This window comes from Bubalus kerabau, chromosome 2 (genome assembly GCF_029407905.1).
Source record: "Bubalus kerabau isolate K-KA32 ecotype Philippines breed swamp buffalo chromosome 2, PCC_UOA_SB_1v2, whole genome shotgun sequence".
Lineage (NCBI taxonomy): Eukaryota > Metazoa > Chordata > Mammalia > Artiodactyla > Bovidae > Bubalus > Bubalus kerabau.
Genome location: NC_073625.1, coordinates 171,970,300 through 171,985,215, shown reverse-complemented (window position 1 = coordinate 171,985,215; position 14,916 = coordinate 171,970,300). Strand labels below are relative to the sequence as shown.

Below are 14,916 nucleotides of genomic sequence, written 5' to 3'. Positions count from 1 at the left end.
TCAGGTAGGGAGTGGGAAAGAGCCCAAATATCAAGTCTAGGACACCCCCTACCCCCAACTCTCTAGAACTGCACTTTCACAGGACTGTGGGTGGGGTGGGTGGGGGGCGTATGTGGAAGTAAATACTGCTGCCTCTTCCTAAACCCTGGAGAAGGAAATGGCAAACTGATCCAGTATCCTTGCCTGAAAAATCCCATGGACAGAGGAGCCTGGTGGGCTGCAGTCCATGGGGTCACAAAAGAGTAGGGCATGACTGAAGGACTAACACTTCCTTTATACTGAAGTACTTGGAAGAAAAACCAGGAAACTAAGCAGAAGCCTGACTTTTTTTTCTACCCACTTTTAAGGGCTACCCGAGACAGTTGTGGGGTCATTAACCATTTCTAGCAGCCTGCACAGGAGGACCCTTGAGTGGGGATACCTGGAAGTGAGAGCTGTGAAGGGCCAGCTGCTCTGGAGAGAAGTCCTCTTCCTGGTGCTTCTGGAGTCTGCTCCTGGGAGATAGCGGCCCCGCATCACATGATGAGCGGTGGGCGCCGGGAGGAGAGATTAAAGGCCGGCTGAGCAGAGAGCCTGGGAGAGGCCTGTCCACTGTCCCCTCATGCCTGGGGGTGGCTGGGGGAGCTGAGGACCCCGAGAGAGAAAAGAAGCTGCTCGTGGATGTGGAGAACACAGCTCGGATCCCAAGGCAGAGCATCGTTCGCGCCACAGGTAACCATCCACCGGACTAGAGGTGCTGTGGAGGGCAGGGGCGAGAGTCTCCCCGGATGTCAGATTACCTGCCTGGGGCCAGAGAGGTGTTTATTTAAGTGCAGAGACCGAACACATCAGAACCTTCAAGGCTTCCTTCAGGGGTTCTCTGACAGAGCCGGGGGCCTGGATGGGGCCCGTGTCTCCCGGAAGTGACAAAGACCCCACCTCCTCCCTGTCTCTGGCTTTCACCGACCGGACACCAGCTCTGGGAATTTCCCGAGCAAGGGTGTCTGAGCGAAGAAGTGTGGTTTCGGGGTTAGAGAGGCCTGGGCTTGAGTCCTGAGGAACCCACTTGGGAACTAGCTGTCTGATCTGGCGCGGGGTTCACTTCCCTTGCTGTTTGTATGTGAATTAAGAGACCGCACTGAGCCGCGGGCAGGGGGGTCAACCGGAAGGAATGACACAACACTTAGCGTCATGGCACAAAGTAGGCACTTAATGTAAATTTTCTTTCTTCTCTCTGAGGAAACAAGGTGGCCTTCCACTGCAGGCATCCTGTTGGGCTCACCTAGCCCTGCCTCAGGTGGATGGGTTGGGCGTGGTTCAGTGAGATCCATCTCCAGGTACTCTTGCATGTCATTGCTAGGTATTTAGTCGCTCAGACCTGTCCGACATTTTTGAGACCCTATGGACTGTAGCCCAACAGGCTCCTCTATCCATGGGAGTTCCCAGGCAAGAATGCTGGAGTGGGTTGCCATTTCCTTCCCAGGAGACCTTCCTGACCTTGCGCCTTCTGTATTGGCAGGCTGATTTTTTACCGCTGAGCCACCAGGGAAACTCACCTTACAGTGCTACCTGGTGCTTTATCTAACTTCTTTACTGTTGTATTGCTTTGCTTTCGGATTGTGACTGACACATAGTACGTGCTCAATGACTGAATGAATTTGTCTCTTTTATCCTTAGATGGCTTTGAATGAGACCCTAAAGATTCTATAATTTTCACGTGGACAATTATTCTCAGGTGGAGATCCATCATTCTTTTTTGGTTTATCAGATCAGATCAGTCGCTCAGTCGTGTCCGACTCTTTGCGACCCCATGAATCACAGCACACCAGGCCTCCCTGTCCATCACCAACTCCTGGAGTTCACTGAGACTCACGTCCATCAGTCAGTGATGCCATCCAGCCATCTCATCCTCTGTCGTCCCCTTCTCCTCCTGCCCCCAATCCCTCCCAGCATCAGACTCTTTTCCAATGACTCAAGTCTTCACATGAGGTGGCCGAAGTACTGGAGTTTCAGCTTTAGCATCATTCCTTCCAAAGAAATCCCAGGGCTGATCTCCTTCAGAATGGACTGGTTGGATCTCCTTGCAGTCCAAGGGACTCTCAAGAGTCTTCTCCAACACCACAGTTCAAAAGCATCAATTCTTCGGCACTCAGCCTTCTTCACAGTCCAACTCTCACATCCATACATGACCACAGGAAAAACCATAGCCTTGACTAGATGGACCTTTGTTGGCAAAGTAATGTCTCTGCTTTTCAATATGCTATCTAGGTTGGTCATAACTTTCCTTCCAAGGAGTAAGCATCTTTTAATTTCATGGTTGCAGTCACCATCTGTAGTGATTTTGGAGCCCAGGAAAATAAAGTCTGACACTGTTTCCACTGTTTCCCCGTCTGTTTCCCATGAAGTGGTGGGACCGGATGCCATGATCTTTGTTTTCTGAATGTTGAGCTTTAAGCCAACTTTTTCACTCTCCACTTTCACTTTCATCAAGAGGCTTTTTAGTTCCTCTTCACTTTCTGCCATAAGGGCAGTGTCATCTGCATATCTGAGGTTATTTATATTTCTCCCGGCAATCTTGATTCCAGCTTGTGTTTCTTCAAGTCCAGCATTTCTCATGATGTACTCTGCATATAAGTTAAATAAGCAGGGTGACAATGTACAGCCTTGACGTACTCCTTTTCCTATTTGGAACCAGTCTGTTGTTCCATGACCAGTTCTAACTGTTGCTTCCTGACCTGCATACAAATTTCTCAAGAGGCAGATCAGGTGGTCTGGTATCCCCATCTCTTTCAGAATTTTCCACAGTTTATTGTGATCCACACAGTCAAAGGCTTTGGCATAGTCAATAAAGCAGAAATAGATGTTTTTCTGGCACTCTGTTGCTTTTTCTATGATCCAGCGGATGTTGGCAATTTGATCTCTGGTTCCTCTGCCTTTTCTAAAACCAGCTTGAACATCAGGAAGTTCACGGTTCACATATTGCTGAAGCCTGGCTTGGAGAATTTTGAGCATTACTTTACTAGCATGTGAGATGAGTGCAATTGTGCAGTAGTTTGAGCATTCTTTGGCATTGCCTTTCTTTGGGATTGGAATGAAAACTGACCTTTTCCAGTCCTGTGGCCACTGCTGAATTTTCCACATTTGCTGGCATATTGAGTGCAACACTTTCACAGCATCATCCTTCAGGATTTTGGTTTATAGTTTTTCACAACGGACTGTCACATTCTAACATTAGTCCTAGGTTTCAGACTGCATTCAGACATAATGGTATTGATACATGCCCAAACCTTGCATTAAAAATATTTTTTTTTCTTTTTGCTGTAAAATAGGCCAAAGATTTCTTTAGAAATTACTGGCTCCTGGAAACTTACTTAACTGACAATTTGCTAGGATTTTTTTGCAATCCTTATGCCTACTCAGGTGTTTTTACAAAGTAAGCAAATCTGTTATAAATGTTTTTCAGCTATAATGGGACTTTTATGAATACTAAACTGAACAATTAATGATGTTAAAATAATGTCATATTTTGGCAATAAACATTTATTAATTTGTATTTTGTTGCTTTCTTTTCACATCTGGGAGTCAATGATTTTATATCCTGGCCTCAAACATTTTTGTAGGTCCCTGAAGAGTTCATATGACATGAGCACTGGGCCGAGAGTGCCTGATGGAGAAAATAGTTTCATAGGATGGTAGACTCAGTGCATTTGTAACTTATTCTTATGCGGAGTGGGTCATGGGCTCTTTTTTTTTTTTAACTTTTAATTTTTTATTGACATAAATGATTAAGAATGTTGTGATAGTTTCAGGTGGACAGCAAAGGGACTCAGCCACACATATATGTGGATCCATTATCTCCCAAACTTTCTTCCCATCCAGGCTGCCACCTAACATTGAGCAGAGTTCCCTGTGCTATACAGTAGGTGCTTGTTGGTTATCCATTTTAAATATCGCAGGGTGTACATTTCGATTGGGTCATGGGCTATCTTGAAAATGGAAAAGAACATCTTAGGAGACTGTCCTTTAGCTCTAGCCTCTTCTCCATTCAGCCCTGATTCTCCTTTTACTGTGTCACCCCTACCTACCTACCTGCTACTGCTAAAGTCACTTCAGTTGTGTCCAACTCTGTGCGACCCCATAGACGGCAGCCCACCAGGCCTCCCCATCCCTGGGATTCTCCAGGCAAGAACACTGGAGTGGGTTGCCATCTCCTTCTCCAATGTATGAAACTGAAAAGTGAAAGTGAAGTCTCTCAGTCGTGTCCGACTCTTAGCGACCCCATGGACTGCAGCCTACCTGGCTCCTCCATCCATGGGATTTTCCAGGCAAGAGTACTGGAGTGGGGTGCCATTGCCTTCTCCAACCTACCTACCTACCTACTTTTGGTTTTCTCCCTCTACACTGAAACGTATTATACCACCAAGCCCACAGTTCCTGGCTAATCAGGCTTGCTGATCTGCATTACTAAGTTCTTGCATCAGTGGACTTATTCATTTTTGTATTTCTTTAGAGAGGAAAGTCAGTAAATGTACTAGAAGGTAAGAATAGTAGATGAAGTCTTGGCATCAACTAAAAGGCATTCCCAGGTAATGTGACTATCTCCAGTGGCTGCTGGTGGAGGTGCTCCTACCTGGGAATTCCCTCATTCTGTGTCTCTTTTTCTCATTTTGCCAGAAACCTCCGGTCTTACCCCTTTTTCAGAGAGAGGAGAATGGGATGAGGGGGGGAAGGAATGGAGAATGAATATTCAAGAATGTTTACTAACCACCTTCTTAGACTGTTACGCAGACTATGGTCTGAGGACAAGTAGCATCTGTACCCCCTGGGAGCTGGTTGGAAATGCAGAATCTCAGGTTCCACCCCAGACCTGCAGAATCAGAAGTTGCTTTTTAACACAGTCTCTGGGTGAATTTGTGTGAACATTAAGGTTTGAGAAGCCCAGTACCAGACATCACCATCTAGATGTCCTTTAAGTATGCAGCGTCCACATGTGTGAATCTAAACTTATCATCTGCCCCCACAAACTTGCCTCCTCCTGAGCTTCCTCTCTTCCTCTGGGTTTTTGGAGTACCTGAAATTATATTCCATCACAGGACTTGTTTATTGTCTATCATGTTTTTATATGTATATATATATAAAACTATTTTCTTCCGATTAGATTATAGGCTTCTTGAAAACAAGTGTTAAGTCCATTTATTTTCTATCACCAACAGTTTCGCTGAGCCTGAAACAAGTTTTGGCTTTTCTAACCTCAGTTTCCTGATCTGTAAAATGCAGAGGCTTCATTTCAAAGACTCTGTTCAGCCATAACATTCTGTGATTCTATGATGTGCCTGAAAGAATCAGAGCTGCAAGGTTGAGAAACACCTTGGAAGTCACCTGACTCTAGAGCTTCCTCCCCATCTTGCCCTCTGGTATCCTTGCTAAAGCAGAAGCCCCTTCAGCTACATTTCCATCTAGTATTGGTCCTAAACATGGACATCTCTAGTGACAGAGAAGCTAGGTCCTCTGCAGTCGGTCTATCCCATTTGCAGAAGGCTCTACCTTTTTAGAAACTTACTTTACATTTTTGAGGCTTCATAGCCAAAGTAAAAAAGAATGGATATTGGAACAAGATAGAGCTGGTCTCTAGTTCCATGACAGTTACTAACTGTATGAGTTGAAGAGATTCCAAGATGAGTCCTTGAGCCCTGTCTCCTGGCATTCATGGCTTTGTGTAAGTCTCTTTCCTTGAGTATAGGTGAGTCCTGTGACTTACTTCTAACCAACCGAATATGGTAAAAGTAATGGATTGTCACTCCTGTTACATGGGTAATTACATTATATTACGTAACCAAGACGGAGAAGGCAATGGCAACCCACTCCAGTACTCTTGCCTGGAAAATCCCATGGACGGAGGGGTATGGTAGGCTGCAGTCCATGGGGTCGCTAGGAGTCAGACACGACTGAGCGACTTCACTTTCACTTTTCACTTTCATGCATTGGAGAAGGAAATGGCAACCCACTCCAGTGTTCTTGCCTGGAGAATCCCAGGGACGGGGGAGCCTGGTGGGCTGCCGTCTATGGGGTCGCACAGAGTCAGATATGACTGAAGTGACTTAGCAGCAGCAGCAGCAGCATGTAACCAAGATGATGTCACTCCCATAATTATGTAATGCCTATAATACATGAGACTCCATGTTTGTAGGAGATCATCTCTCTATCTGCAATGCTGGCTTTGAAAAATTAGGCTGTAATAAATTGTACAGCCATAAGGAAATAGATTCTGTCATCAGCCTGAGAAAGCTTAGAAGTGGAACCTTCTCCAGTCACGCCTCCAGATGAGAACTCATCTTGGATGAGCATCTTGATATCAGCTCTGTAGGGGACCCATTCCTGACCTCCTGACTCTCAGAAACTGTACAATAATCAATGCATTACTTTAAGCTGCTAGTTTTATAATTTTTTACACAGCAAAGAAAATGAATAATGTATTATATAATCTTGGGCTCGGTTCTTAACTTCACTGATTTTCTGTAAAACATAATAGTATCTACTATCTAGGGTCCTTGTAAGGACTAGGGACAATTTGCTTGCTGATAGTGGGTGCTCCATCAATGGGAGCTTTTCTCATTGTTATCGTTGTTATTTTTGGCTTGTATCTCTTGAGGCTTTTCATAGCCAGTTTTATGAGAGTTGTCCTTGAAAGTCATCTCCACTTCCTTTCCTCTCATTCACTGGTCAGCCTTCTCCCATCTAGTTTTTGTCAAAATTACCAGCAACCTCTAGTTTATAAATTCAATGTCTCCTATATTCTGTCATAGATTTACTGACCCCTCAGATGATTTTCTTAATAACTGACTGCTCACTCCTTCTTGAGATACCCTGTTGACATCCATGATAGAATACTCTTCCGGCTCTTCTCTTAGATGATTTTTCCCCTACTTATTGGATAACCCACCTCTTGTTGTTGTTCAGTTGCCCAATAGTGTCCAACTCTTTGCGATCTCATGGACTGCAGCACACCAGGCCTCTCTGTCCCTCACCATCTTCTGAAGTTTGCCCAAGTTCATGTCCATTGCATCAGTGATGCCATCCAGCCATCTCATCCTCTGATGCCCTCTTCTCCTTCTGCCCTCAATCTTTCCAAGCATCAGGGACTTTTCCAGTGAGTTGGCTGTTCGCATCAGATGACCAAAATACTGGTTTCAGCTTATCAGTCCTTCCAAAGAATTTTCAGGGTTGATTTCCCTTAAGATTGACTGGTTTGATCTCCTTTCACTCCAAAGGATTCTCAGGTAGACGTCTTCTCCAGTTAGAAGGCATCAATATTTTGGTGTTTTGCCTTCTTTATGGTCCAGCTCTCACAACCGTACATGACCACTGGGAAGACCATAGCCTTGAATAGACGGACCTTTGTTGGAAGAGAAAGGTCTCTGCACTCAATACGCTGTCTAGGTTTGTCGCCTCTACCCCACCTCTATGCCATCTCTAAGTTCCATACAGCATGGTGTTAAGCCCTCCTTTTCCTTGTATACTGCTGCCTTATATGAGTTCATCTATCTTTCTCCCATGGTTTCCAATAGCATCTGCAGGCTCTCAAATTTGTAGTTCCTTCTCGCTATAATTCTCTGAGCTCTAGACTCATACATCCAACTGTCATCTTGACTCCTCCATTTGGCTACCTCACAGGCATCTCAGATTAACATGTCCCAAGATGAATGTTTCATCTTCTTTATCCAGTTATCTGTTGATGGACATTTAGGTTCCTTCTATGTCTTGGCTTTTGTAAACAGTGATGCATGAACATTTGGGTGCATGTGTCCTTTTGAACCATGTTTTTCTCTGTATATATGCCCAGGAGTGGTATTGCAGGATCATATGGCAGCTCTACTTCTAGTTTTTTAAGGAACCTCCATACAGTTCTTCATAGTGGCTGTACCAATGTACATTCCCACCAACACTGTGGGAAGGTTCTTTTTTCTCCAAACCCTCTCCAGGATTTGTTATTTGTAGACTTTCTGATGATGGCCATTCTGATTGGTGTAAGGTGATACCTTGTAGTTTTGATTTACATTTCTCCAATAATAAGCAACGTTGAGCATTTTTTCATGTGCCTTTTGACCATCTAATAAAGACCATGTGGTATATTTATACAATGGATTATTACTCAGTCGTAAAAAGAATGAAATAATGCCATTTGCAGCAACATGCATGGATCCAGAGATTATCATACTATGTGAAGTAAGTCAGACAAAGAAAGACAAATATCATATAATACCACTTATATGTGAAATCTAAAAAAAGCAATACAACGAGCTTGTATACATAACATAAATAGACCCATGGACATAGAAAGCAAAGTGGAAAGATGTGAGAAGGGATAAATTAGGAGGTTGGGATTAAGATATATACACCATGACCAACCTAGATAGCATATTGAAAAGCAGAGACATTACTTTGCCAACAAAGGTCTGTCTAGCCAAGGCTATGGTTTTTCCAGTAGTCATGTATGGATGTGAGAGTTGGACTGTGAAGAAGGCTGAGTGCCGAAGAATTGATGCTTTTGAACTGTGGTGTTGGAGAAGACTCTTGAGAGTCCCTTGGACTGCAAGGAGATCCAACCAGTCCATTCTGAAGGAGATCAGCCCTGGGATTTCTTTGGAAGGAATGATGCTAAAGCTGAAACTCCAGTACTTTGGCTACCTCATGTGAAGAGCTGACTCATTGGAAAAGAGTCTGATACTGGGAGGGATTGGGGGCAGGAGGAGAAGCGGACGACAGAGGATGAGATGGCTGGATGGCATCACTGACTCAGTGGATGTGAGTCTCAGTGAACTCTGGGAGTTGGTGATGGACAGGGAGGCCTGGTGTGCTGTGATTCATGGAGTCGCAAAGAGTTGGACACGACTGAGCAACTGAATTGAACTGATACATAAAATAAAAAACAAGGACCTACTGTATAGCACAAGGAACTATATTCAATATTTTATAATAACCTATAAGGGAAAAGAATCTGAAAAAAATATGTATAACTGAATCACTTTGCTATACATCAAAACTAACACAACATTGTAAATCAATTATACTTTAATTTAAAAAAAGAAAAAAAAATTCCCCAAACCAAAACTGAATGTTCCATTCCCCACCCTCCTGGACCTAATCACCTGCTTTCTTCCTTATCCTGATAAATGGTATCACCATCCACCAATTTGTTTCAACTAGAATGACCCTTGATTTCTTGCTTTGAGTCATTCTTCCTGCCCCCTCCCCCATCAACAAGTCCTATTTATTAGAACTAAACAGTTTGTCTTGAATGTGTCTCCCCTCTGTACTGCCAGCACTCTCTGTACAAGCCCCCAGCAGCAACCCCTTGAACAGGGACAATATTGTCTAACTGCTCTCTGCTCTTCAAATAATTCTTCAGGCCCCAGCCAATGATCTTTTGAAATTTTAACTTGACTTAGGCCTCTCTTCTTTCAAAAACCTTTAAATGGCTTTTCTTTGTATTCAGCAACATAAAAGTCAGACCTTTACATGGCCTAAAGCCCTATATGCTATGGGTCCTCCCATCATTTTCCTGTTCTTTCCTTCCTGTTGTTATCTCACCTTAAATATCCTTCCCCCTGCTCTCTGAATGGTCTTCCTTTTAGTGTTTTGGCTTCACTTTAAACATCATGGCCTTAGCAACATCATTTCTTACTGTTCTGTTTACTTTAGAATTCTGCTCTTCTTTTCTAATTCAGCACCTTACTTCATTTCCTTCTTTGCACATTTTGTATTTTGTAATGATTAGTTTGCTTATCATCCATCTGCCCCATAGACCATAAGTTTCATGAAGGTGAGTTCTGGCTGTTGGGCAGCAACTTGGGTCATCTTTGTTGAACAAATGAATGAATGAATGACAATAGTGTATTCTATTCTTAAACAGTGTCAGAATGAATGACAATGGTGTATTCTATTCTTAAATAACGTCATCTCTTTCATATACTTTATCCCTTCAGTTTCTTGAAGACTGGCTCCTTCTTCCTCATCCCAAACAAGGCTTCTTTTCCCCAGGATAATTCTCCAACTTTCCATTTCTCATGTGATTTTGATGTTACTTCATAATCTTTGTTATTCATTTGACAAATCTGTTCAATAAAATAACAAATATTAGTTGCTTTCCTTGGGGCAGGCCTCAGCTCTGTTTTGCCAGGTTCTTCTTAATATGTGTTCTCCTTCTACTGGTGGGCTTCCCTGATGGTTCAGTGGTAAGGAATCCGCCTGCAATGCAGGAGCTGAAGGAGACTTGGGTTCGATCCCTGGATCCGGAATATCCCTTGGAAGAGGGCATGACAACCCACTCCAGTATTCTTGCCTGGAGAATCCCATGGACAGAGAAGCCTGGCAGGCTGCAGTCCATGGGGTTGCACATGACTGAAGCAACTTAACATGCACGCACACACACTTCCACCAAAAAATAGTATATCCGATGTTGACTGACTAGCCCAGCTTAGAGTTGAGCAGCACTGCCACCTTGCTCATTTCAGAGTCCATACTTCTCTTGGTTCATCCCAAGTGGGAGTCTCAAGAAGTCTAGAAGGGAAGGTGGCATCACCACAGTGGTGGGGAGGCAGGAGTGTATCAATTATATGACTTTGGGTGAAAGTAACAGAAAACTCAACTACTAACAATGGATTGAACACTATAGATGTTTAATATCTCACATAATCAGAAGCCAGTGTTTAGTCTTGGTTAAGAAAGTGGTTCAGTGATGTCACCAAGGACTTAGGTCTTCAGTGTGTGTCTTTGTCCTTCAGTTAGCTTTCCTCGTGCTTGCAAATTGACTGCAGTAGCTCTAGGCATCACTAAGCCCAGAGGTAGAAAAGATACCTTTCTTTTCTTCTCATGTATCTTTTTTTTAATCCTAGAAGTTTTCCCTACACTTCCACTCCCATCTTTTCACATCTTATTGATCAGAACTGGGTCACATGTCACCCTTAAAACAACTAATGAGAAAGAGAAGGAAACATCATGTTGGAATTGGTTTATGAAGCTTCTTTGGAGTAGGGAAGGACCAAATCTTTTCTGAAGCACAAGGCCCCTTCAGCCTTGAATCAACCCTGGATTGTGCTAGCAAGGAAGATAGGGTAGTGGATGACAACCAACAGCATCCTCTGTAGCGAGGGTGATGCTTTTGGGTGCTCAGCCCTGTCTGTGTCTCTCATCGTCTACAGTGGCCACTCTCCTGAACTGTGAACTTACCCTTTTCAAATTGTCAAGCAGTTTAGAGGATAGTTATGTGTTTTCTTGGGGGTCAAAGTTATTCTGAACAGACTATATTTCATCATACCTAAGAAATCATGGAGTACCAGATTCACCATTACCTTGTGAACTTCTAAGATAAAAATTTATTTTAAACTCACATAATGTCTTAACAGTACTGCATGGCTCTTGAGTTAGTCATACTAGCCTGGCTGCTGTGAAATCTCTTTTATCTTTTCCAAGGGATTTGTCAATTTCTCCTGCTTTCTGTTGCTTTGAGGGATATGGGGCAAATAGAACTGCTTCATTTCTTATACATTTCATCTTTTTTGAGGTCTTCAAAGCAGTTGATTGTTGCTTTGTGAGAAAGTATAAAATGGCAGTTGTTCCTGTAGCAACAAATATTTGCTTCACAAATGTTGAATTTACAGCCCCCTTGTCTGTTTCTTTTTGCATTCACAATAGGTCATTGTGAAAATGCCAAAATATAGGATACTCTTTGGAGGGCATTTTAAACAGCACTGAACCTCCTTACCTGTCCTTACAACCATGCTTTGAACTCAGCTGAAATGATGACAATATGAACAGCTGGGACCTAGTTCATCACACAGAAACCATGAGGACTATCCCACGATTGCCTTCATTCTAAGGCACATGTTGATTTTAAAGATGTTTTGATGTAGGGGGTGGGGAAGCCTGTCTTGGACTCTGTGAAGTATGGTACATCTAAATTGGTAGTCTGTGGCTTAATCAAAACTCCTGATGGTTTCACATCTCTCATTATCGGCCAGCTTGGGCACCTGCCCTGCGTGGGCTAAAAATGCAGGGACAGGCTGGGCAGTCGCAGCCCCAGTGGTTCTAATTAGATCAGAGAGACATGGAGCGGGGCTCTTTGCTGAGTTGGCTGTTTGACATGAATGGTCACCACCGGCGCTTGTGATTTTCTTATTGCTAATTGGACAAATGCTTGTGTTGTCTGTCACTTCCTACATTTGTTTTCTGCTTCACTGCACTCTTCGCCAAGGCAATAAGATGTGGCTGGAAAGGAAGATGGGTGTGTGTGTGTGTGTGTGTGTGTATGTGAGAGAGAGAGAGAGGGAGAGAGAGATGTGGGGGAGATAAAGAGTGGGAGCTGGTTTGCCAGTCTTGAGTTAGTAAGGAAAACACTCACCTTAAAAAAAATTAGATCCGGAAATGATGGGACCCAGCATGAAATCAAAGAGGAAAACCCTGGGTGGGATTCTGCTGAAGGGGTTGATGGGCACAATGGGCCTCCAGGCCTCCCCCTCTGAGACAAGATCAGGCTCCTGCTACGATTCGGTCTGGATGCTACACATCGTGGAAAGCAAAACCAGGCTCAAGATGAGACTGCCCTCTGGAGATACATTTTTTCCAGGGGGAGGAAAAAAAAGGAAAAAATGTGTGAGAACCATCTTGTCTGATGTCAAGTAAGTGAAAAGATGCTCTCAGTTCAGATGCTTTGCTGAAAAAAAGTGCCCTTTCAGCCAAGCTCCACTCTGCTTGAAGTGTGTGTTTTTCATCATCTCAGTCCCTGGCCCACCCGCCCTGCATCCTGTTCTTTGTTATGTGGTGCGAAGCATCCTAACAAGTCAGCATGCGCTTGTCAGATTTAGAAAGGGAGGACCGGATGGAGGCCTGCTCCACACTGCGCTCTTTTTGCCCCCAGCACCAGCAGGCTGGTTGCAGAGGCAGTTTCTGTTTTAGTAAACCACGCCTTTTTTCTTGGTTCTTCTAGCCCCCAAATCATTGGTTTTTTTTTTCTTCTAAATTTGCATCTGTAACATTTTACTTCTTGTCTTGGTAAGAAGCAGAGGGAAAAAAATTCTTTTCTCTTTGCCAATAGCATGTGGCATTTGCTTTGCATGTGGAAGGTTTGTGCTCTGTACTCCTATGGACAGAGGAGCCTGGTGGGCTACAGTCCATGGGCTTGCAAAAGAGTTGGACATGACTTAACTATAGAACTAGGGGCAAAACCTGTCTCCTTCACTTCAAATGTATGTTGTTCAGTTGCTCAGTCGTGTCCAACTCTTTGTGGCCCCATGGACTGCAGCACGCCAAGTTTCCCTGTCCTTCACCATCTCCCAGAGCTTGTTCAAACTCTGTCCGTTGAGTCGATGATTCCATCCAACCATCTTATCCTCTGTTGCCCCCTTCTCCTCCTACCCTTAGATTGTATAACCCGGGGTAAGTCCTCTCACCTCTACAGATCTAGGTTTGCTTATTGAAAAATGAGCATAAAAATGGGAGACATGTCTCTGATTGTTTGGGAATGACATGAGATTACTCATGCAGTGCCTGGAAAACTGCTAAGTGTCCCATGAATGGTAACCAGCTCTAGTACATTATTTTTATGCATTTAAGGGGTTTTAAGTTCCTTATTAATAATTACAGGGTCCATCACTGTCAACCCTTAGGATCTGGGAGGCAGGATTCTTGCTGGACCATATTCTCATGTCATAAGCATTTTCTGCAGGGAATCACATCTCCCTCTATCCTGTACCCCTAGTTTTGTATTTCTACAGAGATCAAGCCTCTCTTCCCAATCCCACATTGACACATTAACCTGCCAGGTGGCTCAGTGGTAAAGAATCTGCCTGCCAATGCAGGAGACGCAGGAGATATGGGTCCAGTCCCTGGGTGGGGAAGATCCTCCAGAGAAGGAAATGGCAGCCCACTCCAGTATTCTTGCCTGGGAAGTTCGATGGACAGAGGAGCCTGGCAGGCTACAGTCCATGGGGTTGCAAAGAGTCGGACACGACTAAGCAACTGAACAAGCATGCGTACAGTTGACGGGGCCCAGCTTATGACTAAGACTGAAACCAAACTCACTGTCCTTTCCCCAAACGTGCTTTCTTCTGAGGTTTCTTTCTCACCACCATCCCCCAGTCATCCAATACAGTAGCAGACTCATCCCCATCCCCGCTTTCTCTCTGACTCTCTCCTCCTGCCTCCTGTCCTGGTGCCCCTTGATTTCTACCATTTTATGCAATGAGCATTTCCAGCTGGTTTCCTCATATCCATTTTCTCCATCTTCTAATCCATCCTTCACCGTGTTGCTCTTACCCATTCATGCGTGTGTGCTAAATCACTTCAGTCATGTCTGATTCTTTGGGACCCCATGGATGGTAGCCTGCCAGGCTCGTCTGTCCATGGGATTCTCCAGGCAAGAATACTGGAGTAGGTTGCCATGCCTTCCTGTTTAAAATCTTTTGTGGGTCCATGTTACCTTCTTTAAAATCCAGCCCCGTTAATGAGATCCTCAAAGCCCTTTCTGGTTTGGTCCACCCCTCCTGCTTGTTCCATCTCTTTCCCTTCTTTTCAAATTCCTCATGCTCCACATGTACTGGATGGCTTGAAACGCACTTCTTGATCCATGGACATCTCTTGGACTTTGCATAACCTCTTCCCTCTGCCTGGAATGCCATTTTCACTGTTTTTCTTTGGGCTATTCTTTTCAGCTCAGTTGATACTCCCATAAGCCTTCCCCAACTATATGTCTCAAATCTGGCTTTGGTTTTCTCTCATCACACATTGCATCTTAGGGATTCCTTCATCACAGCTCTTACTGAAACAGAGCAGGATCCTGTGGTCCCTGTCCCCATGTCCTCAGGCTACCTTTTGTTTGTGGAAAAACTTCAGCCAAAGAATAAGTTTAACCACAGAGGTGAAAAAATGCAGAAATAGAGGAAA

General features: G+C 44.0%; 1 long non-coding RNA gene across 1 annotated transcript; it reads right to left on the bottom strand.

Annotated features, from left to right (window-relative positions):
- Positions 1 to 609: 609 nt before the first annotated feature.
- Positions 610 to 14,693, bottom strand: LOC129644988 (uncharacterized). The gene is made up of 3 exons (XR_008711104.1): positions 14,453 to 14,693; positions 12,377 to 12,580; positions 610 to 783 (listed from the first exon to the last, which is right to left on the bottom strand). It is a non-coding gene; the product is annotated as an uncharacterized LOC129644988 (long non-coding RNA).
- Positions 14,694 to 14,916: the final 223 nt, after the last annotated feature.